This window comes from Capricornis sumatraensis, chromosome 14, assembly GCF_032405125.1.
Source record: "Capricornis sumatraensis isolate serow.1 chromosome 14, serow.2, whole genome shotgun sequence".
Classification (NCBI taxonomy): domain Eukaryota; kingdom Metazoa; phylum Chordata; class Mammalia; order Artiodactyla; family Bovidae; genus Capricornis; species Capricornis sumatraensis.
In genome coordinates, this window is record NC_091082.1 from 36143946 (window position 1) to 36164209 (window position 20264).

At 38.3% G+C, this 20264-nt stretch overlaps 1 protein-coding gene and 1 non-coding gene across 3 annotated transcripts in view; one reads left to right on the forward strand and one right to left on the reverse strand.

The window, feature by feature from the left end:
• The window catches only part of ENAH (ENAH actin regulator), a 155648-nt gene that overhangs the window by 125112 nt on the left and 10272 nt on the right, over nt 1-20264 (reverse strand). The gene's annotated exons all lie outside the window — the stretch shown is intronic.
• Nucleotides 10048-10120, forward strand: TRNAD-GUC (transfer RNA aspartic acid (anticodon GUC)). Its single transcript has one exon. It is a non-coding gene; the product is annotated as a tRNA-Asp (tRNA).

The window sequence follows — 20264 nt, forward strand, 5'->3', positions numbered from 1 at the left end:
TGGCCCACAGTAGAAACAAAGTAAACAAAGTCCCAGGACCCTACAACAGTATACCTGAAACCCAACCTACAGCAATTCATCAACCCAAACAGCATCAAATTTTTGAAGCCAGTGATAAATACACGGTACATACCACGATGAAGGACATACAAACAAAGAGAACTGAAACAGTTTCATGGAACAATACTTGCCATAACAAAGTGCAATGTATTCTGATATTTTCTATTCTACTCTTTCAATTTTGATAAACACTGTTTAAAAATCCAGTTTGAAGACCACCATCTCTAAAACACTCCCTTCTTACCCATTTTCTCCTCTCACTCTCTCCTCTTATTTTAGACACAAGGAAAGAGAAGATGACTACTAGAGAGAAGACCCATCAGAACCTCAAGACCAAGGAGGATCCCTTCTCCCAATCTGAGAAGGAGCAAGAGCAACATCTTGGGGAATGAAGAATCTTTGATCTTGGGCATCTCGATCTGAAACTGCACGGATGGTCCCAGAGAGATGTTTTCAGACATGTCTATCAGGTCAATTGTGTAGTACCAATGTTTGTCAAATAAATTATAGACATCCAAAATATCTGGTGAGAATGAAATGTACTGGGCTGAATCATATTCAATTGCTAATAACTGATGCTTTTTGACCGAAGAGTGTAATAAATACTTCAAAGACATGATGCATTAAATGGCCTGTGGACTGAGGACCTAATCACCCCTCATTACAACATGGTTTCCGCAGAAAGACATGTGCTAAATTCCTACCAAACAACTGATTTCAAAAGCTGAGACTATCTGAAACTAAGCTGTGATGTGATCTGGTAGCTCTGAAAGCTTTTTCAATACGATTGCTACTGGTTTCTACTCTTAACCACCAGAGAACCCCCAGGCCTCTAAAAGCCCAGAACTTTTCCATGGTTCATTCTTGTTTTCACGCAATTATCAAATCTGGGGTCTCAACCTCTGCTCAATGCTTCTATCAGCTCTATCTGATTTTCTTAAAGTATGTTCAGTTCAAACCAACTGATCATAAGCTCCTTAACAGTAGAGACAGTCCCTTTTAATCTTTAAAAACCCACTTCTTTGCAGTCTTGTACACAATCAAATGTGTCCTGAATTAAAACAGATCTTCTCCAGAAAATCTTTGCCTGATTTCAACTTGCCTAAAATCTTTTGAGAAGTGACAATGATCCTACGTACTAGCAAATTCCGTAACACTGGCTGTCCTTTCACACCACAGGATCTTTAACTCACTGGAGTCAATTACTGTATCAAAACTACTTTGTCTACCAAAAAATTTTCCAAACACTCCTTTATTTCCTACCAATCATCTAAAGCTGTACCAGCAACCATTCTCATCATGCTTCCTTTAAATGAGCAGAAGCCTATGGGACCTTCCCAGGACAGACCCCCCGACCACCTCATCTGCTTTTGCTCCTCTGTGAAGCACCTGGATAATAGTAGACGAGGCACAGTTCCTGCGTTGTTTTCACAGCTGCTAAAACCCCCACCAAATCAAAGATGTTAAGTGACTTGATGACCATGAGCACACAGGCCCCAGCCCAAGGCTTGGTAATGTCAACCCCTCACTGCCCTGTTACCTCCCCATCAACCAATCAGAGAACTGTGTGTAAGCTGATCACATACTCTGTGATTCCTCCATCCCTCACCTGGTCTTCTTTGTTGGCCACACCCTTTACAGGATCTCAGTCCCCAACAAGGGATCAAACTCAGCAGTGAGTCCAGCAGTGAGATCACATCACTGGACAGTCAGGGATCTCACCACCTGGCCTTTAAAAATGCCTCCCTGACACCCATCGGGGACCTCAGGCTATCATGAGCACTCCTGGACTATTTGTGTGGCACCTCACAGTAAACGCTGCATGCTTCTTCACCACAGCCTGACGTGAGAAGGACTTCGGCAAACTGGGCATGTGTGTGGGTGGGGGGGTCCTCTTTAGAACAGTACCTCCCCCATAGTTCCCTCCTCTGGCAATTTGCCCTTTGAGTGACTTTAAGGAGCACAGAGGGTCCTCCACCTTCAACCTTTTCTTATAAGCTATCTTCAAATGTTTGAGGCTTGTAGTTCTGTCATTCTGCCACAGTTTTATATTTAATACATCCGGACATGGAACAACAGACTGGTTCCAAATAGGAAAAGGAGTACGTCAAGGCTGTATACTGTCACCCTGCTTACTTCCTATTTGCTTTTAACAACACATGGATTCTTGCGCTTAGCTTTTATATTCTGTCACTCTGTTCTTTGCATTATATCTGCTAATTAGCAAATCAGTCCCTTTGTTTTCTATTTTCCTCCAGTTTTTCTGTTTTGCTTACTAATATTATTAATATTAGTCAAATACTTCATCAAGGGCTCTTAGAGGTTAACTCTTTTGTGTTGGTGCGTTTTTAAAAAACAACTTGTTATCCTGGTGATGGGAGCGGGGGGCGGGGGTGGGGGGGAATCCTAACAAGTCTCTTTATCAGAGATCAAAAATCCATAATGTCACATGTAAATCTAAAGTACTATGATACTTCCATTAACAAATCTCTTGGAAAATAGACAAGCTTCGAATGTTGAAAGTTTCCTATTTAGTGGAAGGCAGACCATCTGTCCTAGACAATGAAAGGATGCTCTGTTTTCCTCAACACCTGGACTCTAGCTACAGGGGATAAAGAAACCAAGATCAAGGCCTCCTGAGGGGGAAACCTCAGGATCCGGATCCCTGTGACACCTGTCACAGGTTAAGTTCTCTCCAGGCCACGATCTTACATGGTAGATACAAATAAATAGGAGAGCTAAGGAGTAAGGACACCCTGGCCCAGTGGGATGCCAAGCAGCTCCTCCTTGAGTCCATTTGCTGATGGTGGAGTAGAAGGTCAACATACTGGACATGGACACTCAGGACGTGGAACTCCAGGACTCCTACTCTCAGACATCACCCATTTCTGGAAGTAGGATGTCTATGAGCTGAGCAATAGTCTTTAAAATGAGTTTTCATTCTAAGAGTCAAAATCCAGGAAATTCCTGGGTAGGGGATGCATGTTTAGTTTTAAAAACTAAGGTACGAACACTCACTTAAATAAAAAATACAGATTAAAATTAGTTTTCTAAATAATTCTCACCTCAAATTTCTAATTTCTTGGCTTACTTAAAGCAATATTTAGCAGACAAAAGTGATTTTTTTTTTTGTTTAGTTGCTCAGAGATCTTATAAGAAATGAGACGCTGTCTTACCAATTTTCTTTAAACTTTGTCTTAGGAAACCCGAACTTTTTAATTATTGTAAAGGGAAAGGAGTGTTGCAAGCTACATTCTTTGACAAGCTCTGTGACTCTGTATCTCAAGCAGATAGCTAACACATTAATCTCTAACTTCTCACATCATAAAACTTTATCTTTGAGACCTGTCTCTCTCTTTTGTACATGTAACTGGCCTTTGCTACTGTCCTTTTCTGAGTATCATAATGCATTTCTGTTTGCCAGCATTCCTTCTCCCTACTACCACTGATGCTCATCACAGCATTCCACCCCCGACTGGAGAAGAATGCACAGTAACCTAGGTAGGGCTTATTACCAATCTTCACCCAGGATTTTTTTCTACCTGAAGATCACCAAGAAACAGTCATTGACTTAAATTTACAAAATCTGGAAAAAGGGACTCTGGAGAAGCCATGTGAAGAAAGAGTACGGGGCAAAGAATAAAGTCTAGCAAAGAATGGGTAACTACTAGTTAACCAATACTGCCAGCTTTGAAAGCAGTCCTGGCCTCAGCTGCTCTCACTGTGATGCTGTAAACTATACTAGGGTCCTTCTTCAGCTACACTGACTTTTCATCAGTGTCAAAATTATCACGTATGATATACAAACATAGGCAACCAGTTTAAGTACAAATAGGGGTCCAATCCCATTACCACTTTCAGAATACCTAGTGACTTTCACATTTATTTCAATTGTATTATTAACATTTCGTTTCTTCTGTTTCCTCCTCGTTTTTATGAGAGCACAAATAACAATACAAAAATAAATGTGAATTAAAATACAATAAATAAATGCATACGATAATCTACAAAGGCACTGATACTGACAAAACTGAACTGTTGAGTAAGCTGTACCACCATACAATAGTTCAAATTACTGTCTGTCAGCTCACATATGAAATGCTAACCTGAGGAAAAAAAGAATATTTAACGGTACAGGTATATAGCATTATGGAAGCTCACATTAAAAAAAAAACCTTTAATAAGAACCCTTCTTTGTTCAGACATTAAGAACAAAATAGGTAAACTTCCTTCTTGCCTACCAGAAGAAATCACGGATCTAAAGCTTACGAATGAGAGTGAAAGGCATTCCTTCAATGTTACAAGTCCTATACTGATATTATTTATAATTTAGCCCCTTATGTTATTTTTTATGGTTGAAAGTCTGAGGGAAAAATGTCACTGAAATACGTATTTATCAGTAAGTACAAATCTGTTCATATCACACACTGATTTGGACACGTGATGTTTAAGGTGCTCATTAGTTAAGCAAATAAAGTTGTGAGCTTATGTGGAGCTCACAGAACTAGCCAGAAACTCGAATCTGGGAATCAGAAGTACACAGGTGGTCAAGTCCAGGGGCTGAGTAAGACTGGGCAGGAATGCAAGTCAAGGGGGAGAAAGAAAAGGGAGGAGAGGACTAAGAGGTGCAGCCAGTGACATTAGGAGAGAACCAAGAGAACTTAAAGCCACCTCAGCCCAAGTGGTCCAACGCCAGGACAATCAACTGCACCGAATGCTGTTATGAACCCAGAGGCAGCTTCTACATTAATCAGCTTTCAGGAATGCTTTTCCTTTGACTTTTCTTCTACTCAGGGAAAACATTCTATCAGCTCTTAGTTCTTCTGAATTCTATAAAAATTTTTAGGGAAAAGCCACTTTACCTCCAGAGATGTTCGTTATTTTCTTAAGTAAAGAAGTAACAGTAACTCAGGCTACATCTGAGAAGCACCCCCTTGGACAAGGTAGCCACTGAACCTGATCTCAGATGCCTCTGCTGCCCGTGGAGCCCCCTGAAGGGCGAAGGAGAGCGCCAAACCTATTCCTGCCCAGCCTCTCAAGGGAAATGTCAGCTAAAACACACACCACATTGTTCCATACCATCCAACTTATCAAAATAATTAAGGGACTAAAAAGCAGAAAAAGTCAGTCATTCGCGCATGCAAAAGGGTACAGCGGTAAATGAAACCTCATCTGGGCACCGACTGCATCAAAACAGAAATCAAAAAGCAGTTGAAGGACAAAAACTAGTAGCCAGGCCTCCCTTGTCTTGAATCTAATCTCAACCACAATTATAATTCTAGGTGTAATTTAGGATAAAGGTCCAGCAGAGCTGTAAGTCAATTCTTCTTAGATTTAAAGGTCAGCATCTAAACATTCTCTGCTGCTGCTGGTTGTGGTAAAATGGACACTCCATATATTTGCAGGCTGGCATGAAAACTGGTACAACACTTCAGGAAAGCATTTGGCAATATGATTCAAGAGCTTTTAAAACTGTTTCTATTTATTCAGAGATCTAATACTATTTCTGGAAATCTATCTTAAGGAATTAGTCTGCAATTAGGAGGAAAAAAAACCCTTAGGGTTCATGAAAGCATTATTCATTATATAAAATCACTTTAAACCATACAAATAGCCATTTAAAAGGAAACAGGTAAATTACAGTGAAATATGTTACTAAAAATTCTGAACAGCTTTTTAAAAGCATAGAGAATGCAAAACATATCAAGTGAACAAATGAAAAAAGGCATCATCAAACATATATAGTAATGCACAAAAATAAAAGGAGGAAAAAAATTTTTAAGATGATGCAACTATGAAAAGAAATGAAAAGCAAACTGACTATAGAATAAATCTGTCTGAGCAGGATGAGACCATATAAAACAGGGAAAATCAAGATCAAGGGTTCTCAAGGCAAAAATCTACTGGAATTGGGGGAGGGGCAGCACAGGATGGGGGGAAAGGTAAGTTAAAGAATGAAAACAGACATAAGAGTACCTAACAGAAAGACAGCAAAATTTAAAAAAAAAAAAAAATCCATCCCTTTGCATCAACTGATAGTTCAAATGACCACCTGCACTGCTCTTCTCCCTTTTCACTCTTGAGCACTGTTTCTTTTTGTAGATTGCCAATACTACAATTAACTCCATATTATCCATGGAAAAGAAGAGCATGAATTTAGAAAATACTAAGAAGTAGATGATCCAATGCAAACTGGCTTTAGACTTTAAATGGCATCACATTAGAATTCTTTAATAATACTACACCTTCCTGTATGTTTGTATCAAACAACCAGAGAATAACCTGCATATTCCATACACTCTATTGGAAAGAACAGCAAGGCAACTGACCCAGAAACAAGCTGAAAAGGGGAATGAAATCCTTTCTATATGATTAACCAAAAAGTATATAATTTTTATACACAACTATAATATAATATAAACTACATCCTTTTTAAATATTCAGGGGAAAAAGTCTAAAATATGGCCAAATTAAATTTACTAAGAGTCCATAACACTGGTAAAGCATATTAATTTCACTTGAATAAACTACAAAAATTAAAAAAAACAAAAAACATTGCTCCTACCACTAAAAATAAAGTAATTCCAAAAGAGGGCAACACAGCATAGCAGCTGAGAGCACAGCGGAGCAAACTGCTGGGGTGTGTGAATTCCAGCTCCACTCACGACTAGTGCGTGTTCTTCTCTGTGCCTCGGTATTGTCACTTGGAACATAACAGAAATACTTACCTTGCAGGGGTGCTATGATGACTGAATGAGTTAATTTATCTAAAGCACTTACAAGAGGGCCTGGATTAAGTTACTAAATGGATGCAAAAGGCTATCAGTTCCAGAGATGAAGAAAGGTGATAGTTTGTACAACTATGTGGATGTACTTAATGCCATGAAACTGTACACTTAAAAATGGCTAAAATCATAACATTTTTATTGTAATATTTTACCCCTTTTTTTAGGAAAAGGCTCTTTATCAACCACCCACTTGCTATTAAAACATTTTAATTTTCCTGGGAGAAAATACAGTAACAGATTCTACAGGAGAGTCTATGTAAGTTTAGGATTTCTATTAAAAAAACATCTTTATCAACAAAGGGATGCTGATATCAACATCTGGGTCCATACTTCTCAAAACTAAATTTTAAAATAATATGTTGTGCTACTGAAAAGTTCTGATGTTCAAATTACTTAACTTGAATTTCCAAGCAAAAATTGACTCCGTGGAAGTAGCAGCACCATCCTTCTTACAGTTACAGAACAAAAATACTGCTCTAAACTGAAACTACTTGGAAACAGATCTATAAACCCTTTCTTTGAACACAAGCATTTTAGTGTATCTTCTACACAAGAACAAAGACTTCACAGACCTTAAATGCAACCAATTACAAAAAGCAACAAAAATCTTCAAATGCCTGTTTTAAAATAAAACCTTGCAAAATAGCCTGAAACCACTTCTCTCAGATTACAAAATGAGCATGTGGTGAAAGGGACAGAGAACACCAATTTACTATACCCTGTGCTGACTGACAACGTCTGTTGCATAGCAACAAGATTCTGCAGTCTGAAAACAGCACAGAACTCCTTTTCTTGACTTGCCAAGCCTTGATTAACCCCATCAAGGCTGAGAAACCAAATTTACAGAGATTACTACCAACATCAGCTTCCCATGTGGCACAGTGGTAAAGAATCTGCCTGCCAGTGCAGGAGACTCAGGAGACATGGGTTCGATCCCTGGGTCAAGAAGATTCCCTGGAGGAGGAAATGGCAACCCATACCAGTATTCTTGCCTGGGAAATTCCATGGACAGAGTCTGGCAGGCTACAGTCCACAAGGTCACAAAGAGTCAGACACAAATGATCAGGCATGCACAATACTACCATCAGAATTCCAATGATATTCTAAATTCTAAAACTATAGAATCATAAGCCTAAATTCCAGCCTGTTCACAGCTTGAATGTACTGGTATGCTTTCACTCTCAATGATTCTCTATGTACTAGGATAAAACTGCTACTTAAATTCTTTTGAAAGCATCATTTAGAAGAGTCATTTTTAAAATCCTATGTAACAGCATACCACATGCCTTTTGTTCCATAATTTAAAAGAAGTAATTTGATCCTCTCAGTTTATTTTCAAAAAATCCTAATTTATAAAACAAGGGCTATAATTTCCTAACAATTTAAATTTTCTCCTACTTGAAATTTACTTGAAATATTTTAATGGATTTGCCTATATAGGTAACTAGTAACTTTTTTCCCCCAAAGTCTTCATCTAAAGAACAAAAATTCAAAGTCTGCAGTTTTTCTTGCCATATCTATAAATACTTGCATTATTTTGGGATATCCCTGTCTTTTGAGAAAGTTAAATGGTTGCCAAGCCCCACCTAAAAAACAGATCAAATACAGATAAAATCAATTTACAACAGTGGTTTTCAGCCTTTTTGTAGAAGGCCCTATAAATTCATAACTTCTACCTTTAACATATTCTGACTCAGAAAAAGCGATGTAAAAGTACTTAGAATTTACTACCTTTTAGGTTAATCTATATCTTATCATAAAAGCACCTACATACTTGAAATATAACAAAGGCAGGTATCTCTGGGTTACAGACAAAGCTTGGTGCACCAAGTGGTTCAAACTAACTCCTCAAAATAATCCCACAGATGTCCCCAGCGACCACAAATTAGAAGTCATTAATCTTCCAGAAAAGTTCAAACCACTTTGAAGACATAGGGCTAAACACATACAGGTTTGGAAGTGAAACAAAGTTGGGTTTAGAGTTCTGAAACAAAGTTAGGTTCCTTCCACCCCTTATTAGCCATATCCTCAAGCAAGGCCCAGGGACGGGAGAGCCTGGTGGGCTGCCGTCTATGGGGTCACACAGAGTCGGACACGACTGAAGTGACTTAGCAGCAGCAAGCAAGGATACTAATGAGGGTGATACCTATTCTAGAGAGTAGCTGTAAAGACTGGAAGAAACAGTGTATAGAAGTATGGAGCACAGGAGTTTCATTCCTTTCTTGTTATTCAAAGCCTTTGTAAAATCCAGTCCAACCTGCTGCATTTCCCATACTTCCTATACAAACTCCAACAGTTTTGGATTTGATCTTAAGGATGGAAATTGAAATCTGAGAAGCAGCATTAAAAGGTAGAACAATTAGAGGCCAAAGTAATACATTAAGAGCAAGGTCTTTGGAATGATGCAGGACTTTGATTTGAACCTCAGCTGTCATTTAGACCGTCTGACTTCAGACAAGTCACTTTAGCATTCTAAGCCTTGGTTTCCTCTAATGTAAAATTAGCAATGACGACACCAATCTCATGTATTCTAATTCATTAAATGAAAAGATTCACGTGAAGCACTTAGCAGTTGCCTGGCTCGTTTTTAAATGTGCAACAGATGATAGCTAATATTTATAAACATCTACTTACTTTGGATAAGTGGAGGATATTAAAACTTGTCGTATGTAACTGGCTAGCCCATATGGCCTGTAGGAAGCATGAACAAAGGTTAGCCTCGGAGATACCACAATCTTCAGCCAAGGACTCGTGTCCTGTGCCAGGTACGTGATGGGTTTCCAGTTACTGGGCCTCTGGATCAACGAGGAAAATTTATCAGGTTTTAGGGAGACAAAAGTTAATCATGAAATCTTCTTTAAAAACAATGAGTTAAGTTTGTTTTAAACACTAATACTGAACTAATTATGAAAAGGTACAACAATCTTTTCCAAAGTGTTTTTTTTCCTTTCCTTTTCACCTATGTTAAAATTCAAAGGCTGATTTTTTTCCTCTTCAGATAGTTTCTAACTTACAAACAGACTTAAACTGACTGATTTGCAGAACACGTTTTTCTGTTTTGAACCACTTTATACTCTGTAGCTGGGTTACCGAAAACTAAAGTTTAAGTAACCAGATACAAATCTTTGGTAGTGAAAGTAGGAAACAAAACAGGAGTCACCTTTTTTCACTTAAACATAAAACATTTAAGGGAATTAATTCCTTGGTGGTCCAGTGGTTAGGACTCTGTGCTGTCACTGCAGAGGACGTGGGTTTAATCCCTAGTCAAGGAACTAAGAAGATCCCACAAGCCATGTGGCACAGCAAGGAAAAAAAAATTATTTTAATGTTTTAAAATACACAGAACATATTTTTTAAATGTTTAAAAGTTATACAATAATTCCTGACATTTCAGAATTCAGAGTAGTAGTTCTCAACTAGGGTGATTTTTTTCCCCCATCCAAAATTTCACTAGGAGGAAATTTTCACTAGGAGTGAGCTACAGGCATCTAGTGGATAAAGGCAGGAGTACTACTAAACACCCTTCAACCCACAAGACAGCGCCCACAACACAGAATTTTCTGAGCCCAAATATCAATAATACCAAGACATTCATACTGTAGAGAAAAATCCGAAACTCTTTCAAAAGAACTAAGAATATCTAGTTTTCTCAGTAACGTGTTGAAAAGATTATCCTCTTCCCATTAAATGATCTTGGCACCCCTGTCAAAAATCGATGGATTCCTCTGTTAACCCAGTGGCTAACACTCCACACTCCCAATGCAGGGGGCCTGGGTTTGATCCCTAGTCAGGGAACTAAGATCCCACAAGCCTTGCCACACAGCCAAAAAAAAAAATTGTTTTTAATTGTTTAAATAAAATCAAAAGTCAATTGACTGTAAACATGAGTTTGCCTCTAGGCTCTCTATTCTGTTCTATAGGGCTATATTTATGACAGCACCACACTGTTTTGATTACTGTAGCTTTGGAATAAGTTTTGATATCAGGAAGTATGAGTCCTCCAAGTTTGTTCCTTTTCAAGAGTGCTTTGGCTATTCCAGGTCCCTTGAAATGCCATACGATCCTTAGGATGAGTTTTTCCATTTCTGCAAAAATACACCACTGGGGGACTTCCCTGATGATCCAGCAGGTAAGTACCTGCCTTGCAATGCAGGGGATGCAGGTTTGATCCCTGGTCAGGGAACTAAGATTCTACATGCCACAAGATAACTAAGCTTAAGTGCCAAAACTACTAAGGCCCACATTCATGACACAACTAGACAGTCCACACGCCACAATGAAAGATTCCCCCATGCCACAACAACCAGACACAGTCAAACCGATATATAAAAAATCTTTTTAATAGATCATTGGGGTTTCGAGAGGGATTGCCTGAATCTGTAGATCATTCTGGATAGTACTATCATCTCAAACAGATTAAGTCTTTCAATCCATGAACACAGAAGTTCTTTTCATTTACTTAGGTCTTAATTTGTTTCAGCAATATTTTGTTAAATTCCATCTCACTGGTTGAATTTATCCTGAGGTATTTTATTCTTTCAGATACTACTGTAAATGGAACTGCTTTCTTAATTTCCTGCTCATATTGCTCACTGCTGGTGTATAGAAACAACTGACTTGGGGGCATTAATCTTGTACCCTGCAGTTTTACTGAATTCATTCATTACTTCTAGCAGTTTCATTGTGGATATTTTGCATGTATTTATCCTCCTCTGTTCAATTGACTAAAGTGAGAGATGAACGAGACCAAACTCATGGTCTATACCCAAATGGGAGACTAAGGCAAAAGCTAATGTTGAAGTGCTAACTCCCAGTACCACAGAAAGTGACACCACAGAATCATGGCAGATACAATTAGTTAAGATGTGATCACGTTGGAGTAATCTGGGCCCTTAATCCAGTATGACTGGTCTCCTTAAAAAGAGAAAAATGCCATGTGAAGACAGACACACGCAGAAAATACAGACTCATGACAACAGAAGCAGAGATTAGAGTAAGGCACCTCTAAACCGAGACATGCCAAGGATTGCCAGCGAACACCAGAAGCTAGAAGAGGAAAGGAAGGAATTCTGCGTCAAGACTGTGACATAAAAACTGAGTTTCCACACTACTGGCTTGCCCTACAAATTCCAGACTCAAGATGCAAAATCAACTCTTGTCTGAATTTCCAGTGTGCCAGTTTGCCTTACAAATTTCCTTCTAATCAGCCCCCACAGTCATGTAAGTCAATTCCTTTAAATGAATGAATAAATAAATATTGGTTCAATTTCTCTAGAGAATCTTGACTGATACAGAAATTACGGAAGCATTTAGGAAAATGAGGGAAAGAGGAGATCTGGCAGTCACAAAAAATACACTTTCTACTTCATCATTGTACTTCATGATCTGTATTAAAACCTTATTGAATTAGCTTCTAATTTAGTACTTTTTACAGAGTCAGAAAGAAATACAACAGTTAATCTGTTAAAGAGAAACAGGACTGCTGACTGGGTGATAGAATACTTATTTACATAAGGTTTCCAGCTAGGAAAACATACAGATACACAGACATACAACTTGTGTTGCTCCTTATAGTTTCAAGTACATATTATATTGTTTTATCCAAATACCATTACCATCACTTACCCATACCCGTACCTACTTAACTTTATAAAAACACACTGTTTAATATTAAGTTGCTCAAAGTACCCTAATACCTTTGGAAATCAGATGATTTATCTAGAAAATTAAAATGAGGACTAAAACAATCAATAATCATGAGTTTAGTTTATATATATATATATATATATTTTTTTTTTTTTTTTTTAAGTTACTGGAAGTCCCTGATTGTACCCGGCATGCTATAAAGTGCTTATGGAAATGTACCAGGAGTAAAGGGAGCCCACACTTGATTTTTGAAGGAAAAATTTTAGGTCTGAAGTACCAAACAAGCTGACTGGTCAACAGATGATCTGAGTTCAATAAGAGAGACTTAGCCAGGAGTGATTACTAAAAGATATAAACTAGCAGAGGAAATTGAAGCAAGAGTGAGACTGAGTGAGCACAGAGAAGGCAGCTTTCCAGAAGACAGAACAAAAGTAATGAGACCAAAATTCCACCAGAACCTTTGGGGAACAAAAAGCAGACCACTGTGAAATGAATTCACACGAGTATGGACAGGCACAGCTGGAATGTTTTGCAGAGGACCCTGAATGCCAGGTTGAGACAGCTGTGTGCTGCAGAGTGCAAGTTAAAGTTTCTCAGAAGTTTGGGAAGAATAGCTGGCCCAGTAGGGACCAAGCATATGGAGGGAAGGTTAAGAGTGGCCACTGGGGGAGAAATGAGGCTTGCTTCCAATGATGCAAATAACAGTTTCACAGTTCAGGGGGTCTGTTTTTTAAAAATTCACCTTAAGAAATTTAAAACACTTTAAAATAACACATTCTCTAAGACTTTAACTAGCTCCTTGCTTTTAGAGGGCCTAAAATCAGAAATCTTTCACACTAAAAGTTAAAGGGACTTTCTTGGCAGCACAGTGGATAACAATCTCCTTCCAATGTAGTGCATGTGGGTTCAAGCCCTGGTCGAGGAACTAAGATCCTACATGCCATGCCACAACTACTGAGCCAGTGCACTCTAGAGCCTACACTCTAGACCCAATGGAGCCAAACAAATAATTCTTAAAAACAGAATTCTCTGGTGGCCCTGTAGTTAAGAATCTGCCTGCCAATGCAGGGGACACAGGTTCGATCCCTGATTCAGGAAGATCCCACATCCCACAGAGCCACTAAGCTCGTGTGCCACAACTATTGAGCCCATGAGCCCCAGAACTCATGTTCTGCAACAAGAAAAGAAACCACAATGAGAAACCCAAGCACAGCAACCAGAGTAGCCCCTGCTCACTGCAACTAGAGAAAGCCCTCAGGGAGCAACAAAGACCCAGCACATGTTTACAACAGCTAGGACGTGGAAGCAACCAAGATGTCCATCGGCAGAGAAATGGGTAAGAAAGTTGTGGTACATATGCACAATGGAATGTTACTCAGCTATTAAAAAGAACGCATTTGAGTCAGTTCTAATGAGGTGGATGAAACTGCAGCCTATTATACAGAGTGAAGTAAGTTGGAAAGAAAAACACCAGGACAGTACATTAACGCATATATATGGAATTTAGAAAGATGGTTAATGATGACCCTATATGCGAGACAGCAAAAGAGACACAGATGTAAAGAACAGACTTTTGGACTCTGGGAGAAGGCGAGGGTGGGATGATTTGAGAGAATAGCGTTGAAATATTTATATTATGTGAAACAGATGACCAGGCCAAGTTCAGTGCATGAAACAGGGCACTCGAAGTTGGTGCACTGGGACAACCCAGAGGGATGGGATGGGAAGGAAGGTGGGAGGGGGGTTGGGACAGGGGGACACATGTACAACTGTGGCTGATTCAAGTCAATGTATGGCAAAAACCACCATGATATTGTAAAGTAATTAGCCTCCAATTAAAATAAATGTTTTTTTAAAAGACCCAATGCAGTCAAAAATTCTTTAAAAAAAAAAAAAAAGTTAAAATGGCAAAAGAACATTCAGCAGCTCAAATTTTATTTTTTAAAAAAGGTTATGGTACAACACAAAGAAAACAATACACTAAATCGAGTGTACAAGAATACACTAAATCCATAAACTTTCTAAACGCACTAAGGCAAACCACAAAACAAGGCAATGGATTATTAACTCCATATGGCAGAGAGAGAAACTGAGACTGGGGACAGCCAAGGTCCCAAAGTCGGTAAAAAGCAAAACGTCTTCGAAGCCAATGATGATTCTATTAGACCTGCCTATCTCCTTCTAAAATGAAAACATCTTGAAAAGCTTCCATATCCAGAGGACTATAAAAAGATGACAGAGGAATTTCCCTTAAAGTAGATGCTCTGAACAAAATAATAGATGGATTTAACAAAATACTTCACTAAAGCAACACAAAATAACATTGGCAAGCTGCTATAAATAAAAGGCATATATACTAGAGAAAAACCTCAAACATTATTTGCACATGACATTATTTAGAAAGGAATCAAACAAAAATAGATGAGTCTACCTGCGCAATGTGTGAAGTCGCTTTAGTCGTGTCCAACTCTTTGTTATTCCACAGACTATAGCTACCAGGCTCCTCTGTCCATGGGATTTTCCAGGCAAGAATACTGGAGTGGGTTATCATTTCCTCTTCCAGGGAACTTTCCCAACCCAGGGATTCAACCCACACCTCTTAGTTCTTCTGTATTGGCAGATGGGTTCTTTACCACTACCGATTAATGCCTCCACCCCCACTAACTGTAAGCATAAGGGAATGGGTACGTCCATGTACATCTTTTACTTTTTTATAACTGGCTTTTGAGGATTCATCTTATTGAGCCATTTTACTAACTTTGGAATCACAGAGCAAGAAGATTCACACAGGAAGTAGGCAATGAAAAGGAAGAGTTTGGTCTTAATTCTAAGAGTGACATGAAGCCACTGAAGTGTTTTAGACAAGACACTGAGCTGATAAATCTAAATTTCAGAAAGATCTGACTATTGCATAGATCACAGATTGTATGGGGTAATACACCAATGCAATAAATTAGAATCTCCAGCAACACATATGTAAAAATGTAATACAGGAAAAATAAGGCTTGGGGTCTTAATATGATTCATTGCTGGTTCCTAACTTGCCAGGTTGCCCAGGGAAGCAAAATCATCCTAATACATACACACGAGAAAAATGAATGAACTAACCACTTATAAAATTCAACCCTGTCAAACATTCCTCCTAAGGTAACAGCAACCCCTGTCAGTTCACTTTCTTTACCTGTCAGTCTCTCAATGACAGCAGGTATTTCAATGACAAAGCAACACAATGAGTACTAAGGACAAAGTTGAAGTGCAAGCCTTCCAAGAGATGCAGGGCTCTTCAAAGTTACTAAAAGTGATGAGAACTGTTTCCAACTACTCGCAAAGCCACTGGCAGAAATGAACGCTGGAGAGGGACACTGACTTGGAAGGAATGTTAAGGGCACTTAATGGGGTGATAAGTATGTTCTGTATCCTGACCTGGGTGGTAGTTACACAGATGAGTATATGTAGTAAAAATTCATCAACCTGTAGATATACATATGATTAACAATTTAGCTGTATGTAAATAATACCTTAAGAAACGCGGAAAAGGAGCAAAAGACAATCCTTCCTCCCATGAAGAAATCAGTGGTTCTGAAGGTGAAGCCTAGAAATCCCGTGCCCTGCTTGCTACCAGTGTGAAGATTAAATAGATACTCAAGAAGGCAAAATGTACCTGGGTTCTCAAAGATATCTGTGAGCCACTGAGTAGAGTGGGCCTGGACCCCACTCTTTCTCTAGACTTTCAATTACATAAGATGGTAAATGTTCTTCATGTTGAAGTACTTTGAGTCTGCTACTTGCAGCTAAAAGCATCTGAACAGACACCATCAGCAAATAACTGGAGAAAACTAATCAAGACGAGATAATAGGAGGTCAAAAACAAAAAATCTGAAAATATAAGTAAAGCCCTTGAGCTCTGCTGATAAAGCCCTTGAATATTTTCACAAAAATGACTTTCTTTAGGATCATACTAGAAAAGTCCATCATAACATGAACTATATAGTACAGTTTCATACCATCTTGCAATTTTTAAAGAAAAATTATGTGAAACAAGCAACCAACACGTGATTTATTCTTCTTCCATCTTAAGAAATTAACACACAGTAGCAACCGTAACATGAATGTTTCCATAATTTTGTTTCATTTTTCAAGATTAAACCCAAATAAAGCCTTTTCTCCCCACCCCTGCTATCTCTGAAATGTTCCTCCTATTCTAGGTCAATTCATTCTACATGGCCTTGTTCTTCAGAAAATAAAGAACCCTTATATGACGAAATCACAAAGAAAAATATTCACTCACACATCAACATTTAGGAAAATTCAAACCCAGACCTCAGTTCATAAAAGTAAATCATTACAGAGAGACCCTAGGACACTGGTTAAAAGCACGGCTCTGGACTCAGTGCCTGGGGCATAATCCCAGTTCACTGTCTACCAGCGGGCAGCCCTGGGCAAGGCTCTCAGCCCTCGGAGATTCATCTTTCTCACCTACCAAAGGAGGCTAACAACTGTTTCTGCCTTATAAGTTGTAAAGGGGAGTATTAAATGATTATATGGGAAGTATTTCAGGCAGTAAGTACTCAGTAACTGTTAGCTATTACATTTCAAAATCTAAGAAAACTGAGGAATATAAATGCCAACACTGGAAATTAGTTATTAGAGAAGGAAAAACTCAAAATCAAAAGCTTTATGTTTAAATGTAAGTATATATGTTAAATAAAATTAAGACAAAGAAAAATGAGAAGAGATATATACTTAGAGCAAAAATGAGCTGAAAATTTAATTTCTAAATATAGAAGTTTTTAAAGGTACAATATCAAACCTACTAAACTATAAACTAAAATACTGCTGCACTTTACTAAAGATAAAATTTAAAAATCTGAATACATAGAGACAAAAAAGAACAGAAAATTCCATATTATAAAGGGGTCAATTCCCCCAGCCATATTAATCCATTAATTTAACACAATTCTAATTAAAATAACTCCAATAGGTTTGGGACTGCAATTTTTTATTTCATTTTTGCTTTTACTGATGAAATGACTCTAAAACTAATCTAAAGGAATGTATCAAATAGAATAGCAAATAAAATTTTGAAAAACAATAAATGAACAGTAACTTTCCTTTCCAGATATTAAAATATACTATAGAATCAGAGTAATTAAGACAGTGAGGTAATAGCCTAAAATTAGACAAATAACTAATGAGTCAAATAACAAGTGTTATTATGACATTAGTAATAATGTTAACACATAACAAAACAGGGCTAGGTATTTATGAGAATTCAGTATACAATGAGTATGACATTTCAAATAAACGGGAAAAGATGGATTATTCAACAAATGATGCTGACAACTAAATGTTTGATATTTAGTCAAGTACTAACCTCCCATCTTGCACCACAATAAATTTCAAGTGGCTTAAATTTAAACATAAATGAAACCCAAAAGTAACAGAAGAAAATGAAGGTGAATACCTGTATCATTTTAGTTTGTCAACGAATGGCTTGACACCAAAGGCAGAAACCATAAAAGTAAAGACTAACAGCTGACATGAAACTTTAATGCTTCTATACCAAAGCACAATTAAAAGATAAGTGCTAAATTTTTTTATAAGATACATACAGTTGGACTTCCCTGGTGGTTCAAAGGTTAAGAATCCGCCTGCCAATGCAAGGGACACGATTTGATCCCTGGTATAGGAAGATTCCACATGCCCTGGGGCAATGAAGCCAGTGTACCGTAACTACTGAGGCCAAGCTCGAGAGCCTGTCCTCTGCAACGAGGGAAGCCTCGGCAATGAGAAGCCCACACATTACTACTACAGTGTAGCCCCTGCTTGTCACAACTAGAAAAAGCCTGCACACAGCAATGAAGATGCAGTGCAGCCATAAATAAACAGATGAACTTAAAAAAAAAAAAAAAGATACATATGGTTGATTTTGATTCACCTGTGTGTAGTCTCCTCCCACCCTGACTCTGGGCTTGATCATATGCCTGACTTTGTCAAAGAAGGCATTAGGGAAGAGGATGCAGGCAGAAGTTCGATAAGACCTTGCAACCTGGGGCATAATCTCAAGGAAGGCTGCTATTACTAAGTGAGAGACAAAAAGACATAGCACATAAACCTAGTTAAGAAATGAAAAGATACAAGTGAGCCCAGGTGAGTCCAGCGGAACCCACCAGCCCACTCACACGTTTTGCTAGGTTTTGAGGCAGTTTCTAATACCACATTAGATAGCTGGCATAAAATATCTACACCACAAAGGGTTACCTTTTAAAGACGTTATAAATCATTACAAGAACGATTAAAATCCTACTGGGGAAACAGGCAAAGGACACAGAGACAACTCCGTCAAAAGAAACACAAGAAGAAATATTCAAATGTACTATCAAATAAACACAAATTAAAACAATGAGATAACACCTTTTGCCTATCAGGCAAAGATTAAAAATGCTGACAATGGCTTGAGTTGGTTAGAGTGAGGTGAAACTGGCACTCTCATCCGTTGTGGTTAATTTGGTAATGTGTACCAAAAACTAAGAAAATTCCCTTCGGTCTGGCAATTTCATTTATTATTCACTCAAACACTGCATACTCACAGAAGCCTGTGAATTCCCATATTCTAGGAACTAGAATATAGTCAGATCATGCTACTAATAATAATTTTGGACCTATTAATAATTTTGGTTCTATTATTGAGTTTTATCCCAACAACATTAAGATGACACTGAAGGCTTTCGAAGGCAAAGAAGAGTACTAGATTTCCACTTTAAGACCATTCTAACTGATGTATGGAGAATAGGGCACAAGAACGGAAATGAGAAGATACCAACTGCTCCAGTTAGAGTAACAGTGGCCTGGGTTTCAGCAGTGTTGGTGAGATGGAGAGAAGCAAAAGGAGACCTGACAGGACCTGCTGATAGAAAAGAGTCAAAGAAAAGGGGAAAATAAATACTCTTCAACTTAATCCTATGAATTTATCCTAAAAATAGAAGTATCCCTGCAGATATAAAATATGATATGCACAAAGATATATATACCCAAAGATGTTCACAGCAGTATTTTTTATAAAACAAGGGAAAAAAAATCTAAACGTCTACCCCTTGTGGCTCAGTTGGTAAAGAATCCACCTGCAACGCAGGAGACCTGGGTTCAATCTCTGGGTTGGGAAGATCCCCTGGAAAAGGGAAAGGCTATCCACTCCAGCATTCTGGCCTGGGGAATTCCATGGACTGTGTAGTCCATGGGGTCACAAAGAGTCAGACAGGAGAGTGACTTTCACTTTCAAGAGATTAAGTAGATTAAAGTCAGCCAAAGCATAGTGAAAATACCATGCAGTCACTTAAAATTATTTTAGATGTCTATTTAGTGACAAGATGTGGAAAACGGCCAGTTACAAAATACATAATTTTGCTTCTCACTTTTACTTAAAACACACTCATACACCCACAAGCACATTTATGTGCACCATGGGGGCTTCCAGGTGGCACCAGTGGTAAAGAACCCATCTGCAAAGGCAGGAGGCATAACAGAGGTGGCTCCAATCCCTAGGTTGGGATGATCCCCTGAAGATGGAAATGGCCACCCACTCCAATACTCTTGCCTGGAAAATTCCATGGACAGAGGTGCCTGGCAGGCTACAGTCCATGAGGTTGCAAAGAGCTGGACAGGACTGAGGATGCACAACATATGCCATATGCATTATGAGAAGTCTAGAAAGCTATATATCAAAATATTAAAATTCTAGATGGTTTAGATTTAAGTTATTGAAATCTTTAT